Source organism: Oncorhynchus mykiss, chromosome 16 (genome assembly GCF_013265735.2).
Source record: "Oncorhynchus mykiss isolate Arlee chromosome 16, USDA_OmykA_1.1, whole genome shotgun sequence".
Lineage (NCBI taxonomy): Eukaryota > Metazoa > Chordata > Actinopteri > Salmoniformes > Salmonidae > Oncorhynchus > Oncorhynchus mykiss.
In genome coordinates, this window is record NC_048580.1 from 43663371 (window position 1) to 43676699 (window position 13329).

At 44.1% G+C, this 13329-nt stretch overlaps 1 protein-coding gene across 7 annotated transcripts in view; it reads right to left on the reverse strand.

The window, feature by feature from the left end:
• Positions 1-13329, reverse strand: part of LOC110492072 (arf-GAP with coiled-coil, ANK repeat and PH domain-containing protein 3) — a 109242-nt gene that overhangs the window by 60278 nt on the left and 35635 nt on the right. The window lies entirely within an intron of this gene.

Here is a 13329-nt window from a genome sequence, read left to right on the forward strand (position 1 = left end):
TGAGTCCTCCTTGGACATGTTTAGCTACTCCAATTCATCCTTAAAATGTCTCTCCTGTCATGCCATATAGTTATTAGATGAATCAATGTTATTTGAGTAACTCTCACAGCAGGTCTGTGACAGTATGGAGACTTCAGTCCATGAAATCCCCACTGCTATCACTGACCATTAGGGACCCAACCCCAGCCTCCCATTTCCTGATCCACTTCGTAGTAAATCCAGACAATACGAGGTGAAGGTGCTAGTGGGTGGGCAATGTTGACGCACCTGGAACTGCTGTGTCCAGGGCAAGATACAGTACGTTCTCTGGAACATTTGAGCAGTCCGGTTGTCAGGGGAGACACTTCAGACGCATTCCATAAAACTGCAGCAGTCCGTCACTCATAACTCTCATGTCAACCTGATACAACCGCCAAGTCGGTACACAAAGACACAGCTCAAAGAAGAAGCAGCCCTCAATGACGTTAAGCGCGACGCGTTTTATGTCACCTCCACAGGCCCCCTCGTTTATAGTTTTAGCATGTCACATGTGATATACATGAACCAATATCAAAGATCTTAGTTATCATCGCTATAAAACTGCTGTAGTTGTGAGAGAGAGACGATTGATTGAATGTTGGGATAGATTATCTGTTGGAGGCATAATCACACGAGACCTCCTGTGCAGCACAGGTCTCCTTACCTCCCACTAATCCAACTAGTCTTCCCTCGGTGGGCATGGCAAACATCTGCTGGAAGATGACTAATTCAGAGCCTACAGGCACAGGGCCAGAGAGCCTGGTCCAAGTATGTTCCCTGGGAGAGGCCAGTCCCTTCTGTTCTCTGCATTTGCTCTGGTCTCGGAGTGACCAGTACTTCAGATGACGCCTCTGCTCTGCCTCTGCGCTGCTCTGCTCTACTACGCCGGACCTAAGCAGAGCAGGCATATTATCTGGCGTTCCGCAGGAAAACATGCCATTTCCCAATGTGTTGAAATAGGGGGCTGCAAAATAGCGTCATGGAGGGGCACATGAAACAATATGCGGTCAAAGAGAGACTTGACATCTTCATTAGATTGCCTCCTATGTTTTACCATCCTCTAGCTTCCTACACTAAATCACACAGCTCCAATATAGACTATGGTTAATCCACTAGGGGCTTTAGGCAGACGATTTATATGAACTCTTGAGTTATAGCGTATTTCAAACGCGTTGCCATAACCTCAACGGGCGGAGTCACGTGGCGGTGGCTGCTTAACTCCTCGCGAACAGAAGGTCAGCGAGAGGGGAATGTTAACAGTACACAGATGATGCTAATCCTATGGTTATTCCAGCAACCTGTAGGCTCTGCTGTGTTTCCCAGCGAAATCGTCTGGGTTGTGCACTGTACATCCCCTTCCTGTACCATGACTCAAAGACGATTGTTTATTACTAGATGATAAGGTATAAGTAACAGTGACACACTGTATTTTTCAGATGACTAGTCCTACTGCTCAGTAGGTCTTCAGCACACATGACCGTTCCCTGGCAGAAACTGGAGCCGTCCGGATATAGCTCAAGAGAAAAGTGGATTTTTCTCCCCAAAACGGTTGACAGAAATCTGATAGCTCTATCGAATTGAGATCAGATGTTGGGTTGCCCAACCAAACATCTAAATCTGGTGGTAAAAACACAGCGCGTAATGTTTTGAGGCAGACAGTCTGTGACAAAACAAAGAACAAAAGGTACGTCATTAAGAAAGCGGTCCGTGTGATTCTTGTTGTTACACATCAAAGTGAACCTTCGTCTGTGGGTTCTGCCTCCCTATCTCATTAGTCATTTACTGTGGTCTGTGATAGGAATAATAATATCTGTATAACCCTATGCATAATTTAGCCTATCCCTGTGAATACTACCATTATCACCATAGTGCTGATTCAATGACGTCAGCGCAGCATGCACATCCTGTGGTAATACTGGCCGATCGCGTTGAAAAGAGAGGGCGCCAGTTGTCAAAAAGGAGTGACAGTGATACGGTTCGACAATTAGATTTCCCCGCACTTAATAAAGTGTTCACACACTCTGGTTGTGCCCTTAAGATCTGGGCGAGACAGGTTTCTGTTTGTGATAGGCTGCTGGCCCAAATCCCAGGTCTCTTTGTCATCGTGCAGAATGTCCTATAAAAGTGGATTACCACACACGCCACCACCACCCTGTTCAGTATGCAGCGCCTTGCACCACAGCCTTTTGTGTGGAGTTGTGTGAATGGCATCTTGCTATTCATCAGGCAGAAATGAGAGGGACAGCCAGGACTCTCCAACACAAAGACTTGGATGACATCATCCCTGTGCTGTGTCCCCAGCCACTCAAGCAGGCTAAATCCAGACCCCTCCAGTCCGTTATAGCAGGATTCATCACTCGTCTACATTAGCACCAATAACTCATAGAACAAACAGGAAATTAAAGGACTTGCTTTTGTAACATTCGCATGGATGGAAATGATTTGTACAAATGTCACAGCATAATGTCTACAGAGAACCTGTTGCATTTCAAATTATACATTAAAATCAGATGTACAGTGCCTTGCGAAAGTATTCGGCCCCCTTGAACTTTTCGACCTTTTGCCACATTTCAGGCTTCAAACATAAAGATATAAAACTGTATTTTTTGTGAAGAATCAACAACAAGTGGGACACAATCATGAAGTGGAACGACATTTATTGGATATTTCAAACTTTTTTAACAAATCAAAAACTGAAAAATTGGGCGTGCAAAATGGAAGGGTCGCAAAGTTCAAGGGGGCCGAATACTTTCGCAAGGCACTGTATCTAGATGGTTTCTGTTTTGAACTTTCTGCTACATCTTTTGTGGTGACTCCAGTGTTAATATCTGGTTGTATCAGTGTTCCTGATTCCCCCCAGTTAGAAATCTCAGTGCTTCATCTTGAGATCTATCACAGAGTCGCCGCAATCATCACACATCCCCTTTGGCTTCGGCTTTGGGCATTTCCATGTAAAAGGACCCATGAGCACCAACATGTGAAGTTTATAGGAGCCTATCAAAATTTGGTGTCAAAATGAAAGCTAAGAGTTCCTATTTTGGGGAAATGTAGGCATAGATACATTTTTCAACCGTTTTCCATCTTAGAAAAATAGGCATAAGTAAAGGCTTTGATTTCTGGACACACAGATGGAAAAGGAGTCTCAGAAAACATCTCCCAGAAAAACTATTAAAGGTATCAAAAATACATAATGTCATTAACAATGTTGACATAAAGACCCCTGCCAACTAATATCAATACATATATTTCGTTTTGAAGATATTGTTTACCTTCTGTAAGTTTAACAAATATTGCCTTGTGCTTGTAATTTCGTTATCAAAACCCCACATATCTTTTAAATATTAAAACATTTCGCTCCTAAGGACAATGAACGTTCACAGAAGTAACAAGTAATGGTAGACCTACCAAATAATTATAGTGATTTTACTGATATCAATTTTGTTTATGAATTATTAAGTGATTCAATGGAATTTCTCCATACAGACAAAAAGCTTATTTCTCTAAAACGTTGTGCACAATTTTGTTTACAACCCTGTTAGTGAGTATTGCTCCTTTGTCAAGATAATCCATCCACCTGTCAGGTGTGGCATATCAAGAAGCGGATTAAACAGCATGATCATTACTCAGGTGCACCTTGTGCTGGAGACAATAAAAGCCCACTCTAAAATATGCAGTTTTGTCAGACAGATGTCTCAAATTGGCATGCTGACTGCAGGAATGTCCGCCAGAGCTGTTGCCAGAGAATTGAAAGTACATTTCTATACCATAAGCCACCTCCAACATCGTTTTAGAGAATTTAGCAGTATGTCCTTCCGTCCTCACAACCGCAGACCATGTGTATGGCGGTGGGGCTATGGTATAGGCAGGCATAAGCTACGGACAATGAACACAATTGCATTTTATTGATGGCAATATGAATGCACAAATATACAGTGATGAGGTCCCGAGGCTCATTGTTCTGCCATTCATCCGTGGCCATTACCTCATGTTTCAGTATGATAATGCACAGCCTCGTGTTGCAAGGATCTGCACACAATTCCTGGAAGCGGAAAACGTTCTTCCACGGCCTGCATACTCACCAGACATGTCACCCAATGAGCATGTTTGGGATGCTCTGGATTTATGTGTACGACAGTGTGTTCCAGTTCCTGGAAATATCCACCAACTTCACACACCCATTGAAGAGGAGTGGGACAACATTCCACAGGCCACAATCAACAGCCTGATCAACTCTATGTGAAGATGAGGTGTCGCGCTGCATTAGGCAAATGGTGGTCACACCAGATACTGACTGGTTTTCTGATCAACGCCCCTACCTTTTTTTAAAGGTATCTGTGACCAACAGACGCATATCTGTGTCAGTCATGAGAAATCCATAGATTAGGGCCTAATTTATTTATTTCAGTTGACTGATTTCCTCATATGAACTGTAACTCAGTAAAATCTTTGAAATTTGTTGCATGTTGCATTTATATTTTTGTTCAGTATAATAGATTTTTAGTCAGGCCCTCCTGGCCTTGATGTTAAGGTCCACAGACGGACCGGACCAGACCAAATCGGAACCTATCATAGACATATGTTTCACAAGTTAGGATAGCACAGCACAGTACAGTGAGTAGAGCACAGTAGAGTACAGTACAATACAGTACAGAAAATTAGAGTATAGTACTGTACTGAACTTTACTGTACTGAAATCTACTGTACCGTACTCTGCCGTGCTGTATTGTACTGCACTGTACTCTACTGTGCGTTGCTGTGCTGTGCTATGATGTCCAAACTTAGAAACATGAAGAGAGTGACATTCATACCCATAGTTATGCATTGTTATCCACAGTTATGCATGTAGTACACAGAAATGATGAAATTCCGTTACCATCAATGTTCCCTCTAAGATGCGCACGGGCGTGCAGTAGCCCCGAGACTGCGCAGAGCGCAGAAGAACTATCAGGCCACGGAGAGAAGCACGAGATTGAACTTCACGCAACTTCCTAGAGTTTTCCCTGTTAGTTAACACCATCAACGTTTCCTTTTACTGTGGCAATGGTGATGGAATCAACGCAATATTACCCACTTTCAATGCAACACCCCGAAACAAAATGAACTATGCAAGAGACTTTGTTGTAAGGATTCTGTTGGCATTGACATGCACAATTCAGCCTGTACTCTACAGACCGGTGTGGCATGGTCAATCAGAGCTTCAGTAGGCCTATATGCAGATACACCATTGCCATATATTGGATCTGTGCCATTTCCTTTGAACTGAACTGTGTTCACAGCTGTGGTCGTGAGTAGATGCCCTTGTTTGCAGATCAAGAGCTGCATGTAGCCACTGTGCACATTTTGTTCACATCCTTTGCTAGTTAGTGAGTTATTAGCCCAGATTATAGATCATGTGTATTCACCAATAAGGGAGTGATTGCTTCCTACAAGAGAAAAACATTTGGAAATTTGAAACAAAAAATAAAAATAAGTCAGGTAAAGAGCTTTCCTTGTCTTTGAAGGGCAGTGTATTTTGAGACAGGCTTGAAAAAGCTAAGTATCCAATAAGCAGAGGGAAGTATTAACGTCTTCGCTGTAGTAATAGCATGGGAATAATAATGCATTTTATTTTGTAAAGTGGTTCCTTGCATCAAACACAACAACATTTTCAGTCACCTCATTGTCTGAAGGACAAGGGGATAAGCAGGTTAATGTCAAGCCCTGCATGTTTTCTTCAAAAGCCTCATGGAATGGACTGTAGGCCTACAGTACATTGAACACCACACATTGGCTGCTACTGTAGGATGAATGATAGAATCAAATCAAAGTGTGTTTGTCACGTGCGCCGAATACAACAGGTGTGTTTCACTTTACAGTGAAATGCTAACTTACAGGCTCTAACCAGTAGTGCAAAAAAGGTATTAGATGGTCAATAGGTAAGTAAAGAAATAAAACAACAGTAAAAAGACAGTGAAAAACAGTAGTGAGGCTCTATACAGTAGCGAGGCTATAAAAGTAGCGAGGCTACATACAGACACCGACCGGTTAGTCAGGCTGATTGAGGTAGTATGTACATGTAGATATGGTTAAAGTGACTGTGCATATATGATAAACAGAGAGTAGCAGAAGCATAAAAGAGGGGTTGGGTGGGCACACAATGCAAATAGTCAGGGTAGCCATTTGATTACCTGTTCAGGAGTCTTATGGCTTGGGGGTAAAAACTGTTGAGAAGCCTTTTTGTCCTAGACTTGGCACTCCAGTACCTCTTGCCATGCGGTAGTAGAGAGAACAGTCTATGACTGGGGTGGCTGGGGTCTTGGACAATTTTTAGGGCCTTCCTCTGACACCGCCTGGTGTAGAGGTCCTGGATGGCAGGCAGCTTAGCCCCAGGGATGTACTGAGCTGTCTTTCGTTGTCTCTGATTGAGAACCATACATAGGTAGCCTGTTTTCCCACTGTTAGTTGTGGGTGGTTATTTTCTGTTTAGTGTTTGTTGCACCTGTCAGAACTGTTTTGGCTATTCTTTTTGTTATTTTGTATTCAGTGTTCAGTCAGAATAAATAAGATGAACACGTACCACGCTGCACCTTGGTCTTCACCTTCTTCTAATGAAAGTCGTTACACTGCCCTACATTGGCTGGCTGGCTGGCTGGCTGGCTGGCTGGAGGAGACAGAGCCTGGTGAGACTGGGTTCTAAGTGGCAAAAGAGTTATCTCATTTCTTGAAGAAAGAAAGCCTTTCTTTTTGCCTGCATGCAATGGCTTCAGTTTCAAAGTGGGGGAAACCAATGCTGGCTTCTGCTGAGGTGAAGGTTGTTTAATAGATTGTAAAATGAAACAGAGTGCTTCTTTGGCAATAGGTGTCCAATGAGAGGTGCACTTTGAGAATAGGGAACCATTTGCTTCTCTAATAGACTGATTTGAATAATATTTACCAACCAGCGTGACATTGCACCAGCAGCACAATATGTTTATTTGGAAGTGAGATGAAACACCTTGTGACGTCCTCCTCTCCTGGGATTGAACAGAACAGAGAGAGGGAGAATGTGGGCTAATCCCTGATTAGGAAAGAGAGACTGGGGCCCCTGAGTGGCGCAGTGGTCTAAGGCACTGCATCGTAGTGCTAGCTGTGCCACTAGAGATCCTGATGCGAGTCCAGGCTCTGTCTCAGCCAGCCGCGACCGGAAGACCCATGGAGCAGATCACAATTGGCCCTGCGTCGTCTGGGTTAGGCCTGTTCTTGTCCCATCGCGCTCTAGCGACTCCTGTGGTGGGCCGGGCGCAATGCACGCTGACACGGTCAACAGGTGTACGGTGTTTCCTCTGACACATTGGTGCGGCTGGCTTCCGGGTTAAGCAGGCATTGTGTCAAGAAGTAGTGTGGCCCAGCTGGCTCTCGACCTACGCCTCTCCTGAGTCCATACGGGAGTTGCAGCGATGGGACAAGACTGTAACTACTGATAACACAAAAAAGGGGGGGAAATAAAACATTTTAAAGAAAAGAGAGACTGACAAACTGCTGACTTAATCCCTGTTTTCCTCACCTGGAGTTGTCAGCTCCACCCCGCTGCACAGTATCACTGACACCCTCAATGGTAAGAATGCCCGTAGGCCTGCCCGGTGTTGGAAAAACATTAAATCACGGAGGCTAAAACAGCCCCAAAAACCTGGCAGCAGGGAGAGAAAGGCGGCAGAGACAAAACTGCATTTTGTCTAATGTGGGATTCAAAATGGGACAACCATGTGAGAAACATAAAACAGTCTAGGCACCACCATTCCATATAATTCCACTCCTAATACAGTATCCCCCCTTGACCACGGTTAGGGTGTCTTGGGAGGAGCACAGTTAAGTTAAGGGAGCAGAAGGGCGGCTCACTCACAGATTCAAAATGGAAGAAGCAGGTCAGTATGAAATAGAGCAGAAGCAACAAGACCAAGCGCAGCAGGAAGGAATCTCTTCCAGCTCAGAGCAGCTGTAGCCGAAGCAGATCTTCGAGAAGGACAACTACCGTGCAAATGTCCGAGAAGCCACAAAATCTCTTGATTACCCGAACAGCTTGTTGCTATGAGAACAACTGTCATTTAAACAGGTCTCTAAAATAGGTGATGTGGATAAAATGACATGGAAGCAACATATTGCATATCTCTCCTTCTACACAGAACAATTGGAGAGGTTTCTCAACACGTGTCATGTCTCCACGCCAACGTCATAGCAACAACATCCACCACTGAGATTGTGAAAAACCCGTGGGCAAGGACAGTGCACCACTTAGGCAGATCTTGGATGACGGCCATCTTAAATGTTTAAAAAGACCCTCTTCATCCTCTCCAACATAAGTGCTTCAGTTTTCATTCCGAGGAGCAGAATGGGAATATACTTCCCTAGTAGTTACTGGCAGAGATAGACTAATCCTGGGCAGGTCTTCTCCTAGAGCAGTCCACTGGATTAATCCAGGGTGTTTCTTTGCAGCAACAAGTGTGTTTCTCTTGAAGAATACACTAGGAATGTGAGGTTAGCTAATCTCACTGTAAATACTTGTCACGTGTTGATTTGTGAAAGGAGAGGTTGCCTGAGGTTATGTCCTGAAATTGCAGCTACAGTCAATTCATGGCTGATTGAAAACAATTATTGCAAGTAAAAGCTCAACTAAATAGCAAAATGATATACAAGCCACATTACATTCCCCTGAGCCTCAAAATGGATAGTAGGCGATTAAACCCTGTGATTATACTACCGCTGAGTTGTACCCGTTGTTTTGGCTTAATTCACATTTGAAAGACAAGCACAGTCAGACATAAGAAATGATCGCGCTCAATCAGATAAGTACAGTAATGTCACGTAATATCATCACAATGGAATTTGTTTGCACTGATCATTCAGAACGGGATTTCAGATTTAGCATAATGTGGGCCATTGTATGAACTCATTTTGTCATTGGAAGAAAGTGTGATGCTCTCTGAGAACCTAATAAGATACAACATTACACTAAATGTATCCTCAGGGTAGAGTTGTCATCTTTTACGGAGCAGGACATTGTGCCACATGCTCAGCATTCCTCCAATGCAGGCCATATCCTGGAATCTGACACATTTCTGATTTTCCTCCCAGTTATCTGACTGTGGGTCGTGTATCAAGTCATTCATTCTCTCAAAGACAGACACGCGCACACACACACACGCACGCACAAACACACAGTGGAGGTCAAAGGTTAGTGACCTTGAATTCCCTGGCTGTCCTCCTAGAATCTGTCAGAACTCATCATGACAACCAGGCCGGCAGGCAGTCAGCTTCAAGGCAGCCTCACATTACACACTGGCCTCAGATGTTTCCTAGAATGGGGAAGGAGGATCCATGCTTATACATAACAGCCTAGGTTGAAAAAATACAGGATAAGACAATAGGATTCTAATATCCCATTAGTCTTTGCATAAATGCAGAAGAATTCTAACCAATATCTCCCAAGTGGCTCAGAGGTCTAAGGCAACCGGCCGTGATCGGGAATCCCATTGTCACGCCTTGATCTGTTTCACCTGTCCTTGTGATTGTCTCCACCCCCTCCAGGTGTCGCTGATTTTCCCCAGTGTATTTATCCCTGTGTTTCCTGTCTCTCTGTGCCAGTTCGTCTTGTATGTTTCCAAGTCAACCAGCGGTTTTCCCATTCTCCTGCTTGTTGCATTTCTCCTTTTGCTAGTCCTCCCGGTTTTGACCCTTGCCTGTTTCTGGACTTTGTACCCGCCTGCCTGACCATTCTGCCTGCCTTGACCACGAGCCTGTCTGCCACTCTGTTCCTCCTGGACTCTGATCTGGTTTTGACCTTTTTGCCTGTCCACGACCATTCTCTTGCCTACTCCTTTGGATTAATAAACATTGTAAGACTCCAACTATCTGCCTCATGTGTCTGCATTTGGGTCTCGCCTTGTGCCTTGATACCCATAGGGCGGAGCACAATTGGCCCAGTGTCGTCCGGGTGGGGGGAAGGTTTGGCCGGAGTATGCCGTCATTGTAAAATAAGAATTTGTTCTTAACCGACTTGCCTAGTTTATTAAAGGTTAAAAAAATTATAAATGTTAAATGGACCAACAATGCGAGCAAAAATGACAAAGTGAAATTAGCAGTACAGCCCTTAAAGTGGAAAATAAACAGCTAACTACATAAGATAACTGTTTACAGTCATTCTATACATGTAATGTTTTTGCAAATGATCTACAGCCACTTTATTACTTGATTTCCTGACCACTGGTCACATTGTCAATGCTAATCCTGTAGAATCAGCAACGGCGCTCGTCCAATGAATTTATTTGTTATCAAACACTCCCGCACTGAACTTTTCCGTAGTCTTAACCTCTGTTATTTTCAACCTACACTAACAGCTCAATGCCTGAAGCCAGTCAGCTCCAATTAAAAAGTCTGTATTGTCACGGCGGAAGCATGGAACTCGGGAACTGGGCGAACAATGCCCACATTCTGCTTACAAACTGAGGAGGAGACAGAATGAGGAGGAGACAGAGCAGGGACAGAAAGAGCTATAGTGCCAGCAGTCACATTAATTGACAGGAGGCTGGTTGTAAACTGACTGTTCTCTCCAGCCGCACCGCACATCTCAGCTTCATGAATACTCAGTACTCACCCACAAACACGGGCAGTGTTATTTAAAGTGTGCTGTAAGGTCATAATTAACAGGAGAAAATGGGTCAGTCGGAAAATACTCCTGCATGCTATCATGTTAGCTACTGTGTTATATATGCCACCGTTTGTTGTTACATTACACATGGTTTATAGGCAGAGCGGCACCAGTGAGATACAGCAATGTGTGTGACGCACACTGTTGCCCTTATGTGGGACTGCTTCATAAGTGAAAGTGAGGCCACAGACAGACGAGACATGTTTGACAAGCACGTGAGTGCGACCTCAAGCTAACATCTCAGTAAGGGAGAAACAAGCACCAATGTTACTGTATGTTGCCAAATGTTGTGCTGCGGCAAACACAAACACATGCATCCCTGCGGCTGAGTGACCATTATAAACCTCTCTCGAAACAGATGTGGATCGGAGTGCCATGGCTGCACTCTCGCATCCATCCCAACGGTGTATCCATAGAGACCAAACACGGGGTACACACAGTCATGGAGGACAATGGAGACATTTTCACAATTTCGGAGCGACACGGGTGGCCACTTAATGCACCATATAATTTGGCTTCTTGGTAATCTGGAGTCCAAGAGTGTAAGAACACAACTGAAGAGGGTGGAAAGAGCATTGTCCTACAGAAACAAAAGAGGTGTAGAAAGGCTACATCAAGCACACTAAAAAGCCTGTTACAAATATGACAACTGTATATTAAATTGTATTGATGAGGATTGCAATGGTGGACCACAGCCGTCTTAGCTCACAATGCCGAACCCCAACATTGCCCGAGTGTGAAGACAGCCAGGCTGAATTGATGGACTGCATGTTATTATACGCAGGGGAAGCAGCCCACTAGGCCTAGCATGCCTTTCAAATATCAAATGTGAATAAGCTTGATTCCCTCTATTCTGGTTTTGACTGTTTCCTCCCAGTCAGTCAGTCCAGCTCCAGGGTTTCTTACGTAATACCTCCACTGTTTTTAACTGCCACCAAAAAGGCCCATTTGAATATGGACTCAATGCCCTGTCACCGACAGGATTCAGTGGGAAGAATATGCTTCAGAAGTGTGCCTCTTTTGGTGTCCGCGCTGGTCATTTCAGGGTACAAAACAGCCTCATTGCATTAGAATTTAGTTACAGAGTTGGCATAGCTATCGCTCAACTTTGCTCAAAAGTCTGCACATGATAAGAACTCTTTTATGTGATTTTACAGGTCAGTGGCTCTTGCCAACTTTTGCATTTAAGGAGTGTTATTTTCATTCCAAATGGAAAGCAATGGGAAAAAAACAAAGATATATTTTCTTATTATTACATTGAGTCTCTCTCTTGAGGCATTCAAGGAAGAAACTCTGAGAAGCTCAGAGATGGGCTAACCAACGTCTGCCTAGTGCCAGATGATCCACTCTGGTTGCTACAGTACAGCCGTGCTCTTTTAGCACATAAACACGGAGAGAGTGGTTTCTGTAAATACCCTTCACTCAGCGCTTCCTGAGACCTGCCTGCCTCTCCTCTCTCTCAGGCCCAGATGGCAGTCATTAAGGTGCTGCTGCCAAGTCTGGAAGTCTTTGATTTGGAGAGCAGATTATATCCGTGGGAGCTTTACTGTGGCAGTGGTGCACACACATGTAAAAAGTCCCAGGCATGCAGGCGGACACCCCAAACAGCCTGCCTGACAGCCCCTCCAGTTCCTTCCACACACAGGCAGGGGAGGTAGGAATCTATGGGAGGAATGAGATCCGAGGCTGGGAAGGGGATTGGGAAGGGATGTGGGTGTAAAGGAATGCCTCCTTTATTTACCTAACTTTTGGTGCTATGTGTGCTTCGCAGCAACCGCAGCAGCCGTAGTACGAGGAGCACGAGGCAGTGCGTGAGAGCTTTTAATTTCCCTCAGATCCACTGTTTTGAAGTGCTTCCTTTTGGGACTGTGCCGTTTTGTCAGGAAAACAGTTCATTAAAAAGGAAGAGACTTTGGAGTTGGGATGGTTCCTGCCATATAACATCCCAGCTAATCAGTCCCAGTCATGGAACCCATCTCTCTAGATGCTCCAAGTAATACTCCGATATCTAGTGGAGACAAGGGATGGACATGTGTTTCAGGAATGGACAATAGGCCTATTTTTCATGAACAATAAGTACTGTGTTATCTAAAGAACAAGTAGAAGATCAAAGGGTCATTGAAATTCTACATTATTACCAACATGTGTACAGACAGTGACCGTGCAGTTGAACACAAGGTCAGTGTATGACACATGTATGACACATGTATGACACATGTATGACACATGATGGTTCTAAACTAATGAAATAACGTCAAACACAGCCGAGTGCAGCTCCTTAGACTGAGGTGTATCTCTTAGTAGTATGTGTTGTGCGTCAGTATGATTATTGTGGCATCAGTAGCCTCTGAAACACTAGTAACCTGTCCACTTGTCTGACCACACAAGTCTCCTACACAAGCATATGTTGTAAGCCATCCATGCAAGTACGATGTAGTGATTATGTAGAAGAAAATGATTGAGAAATCAACATTCTGAGCCAGAACTAGAGGTAGTTTTGTAAGTGTTGCAAAAAGGAAACATTTGTCTTAAGGTTGCCATCATTGGTTTCCAGACTGAGGCATAGGGCCACATTCATATCGATGGACAAGTTAGAGAGATTGTTTCCCTTCAAAATTCTGCAAATTTCGCAGATACTTCAAGAGTAATTT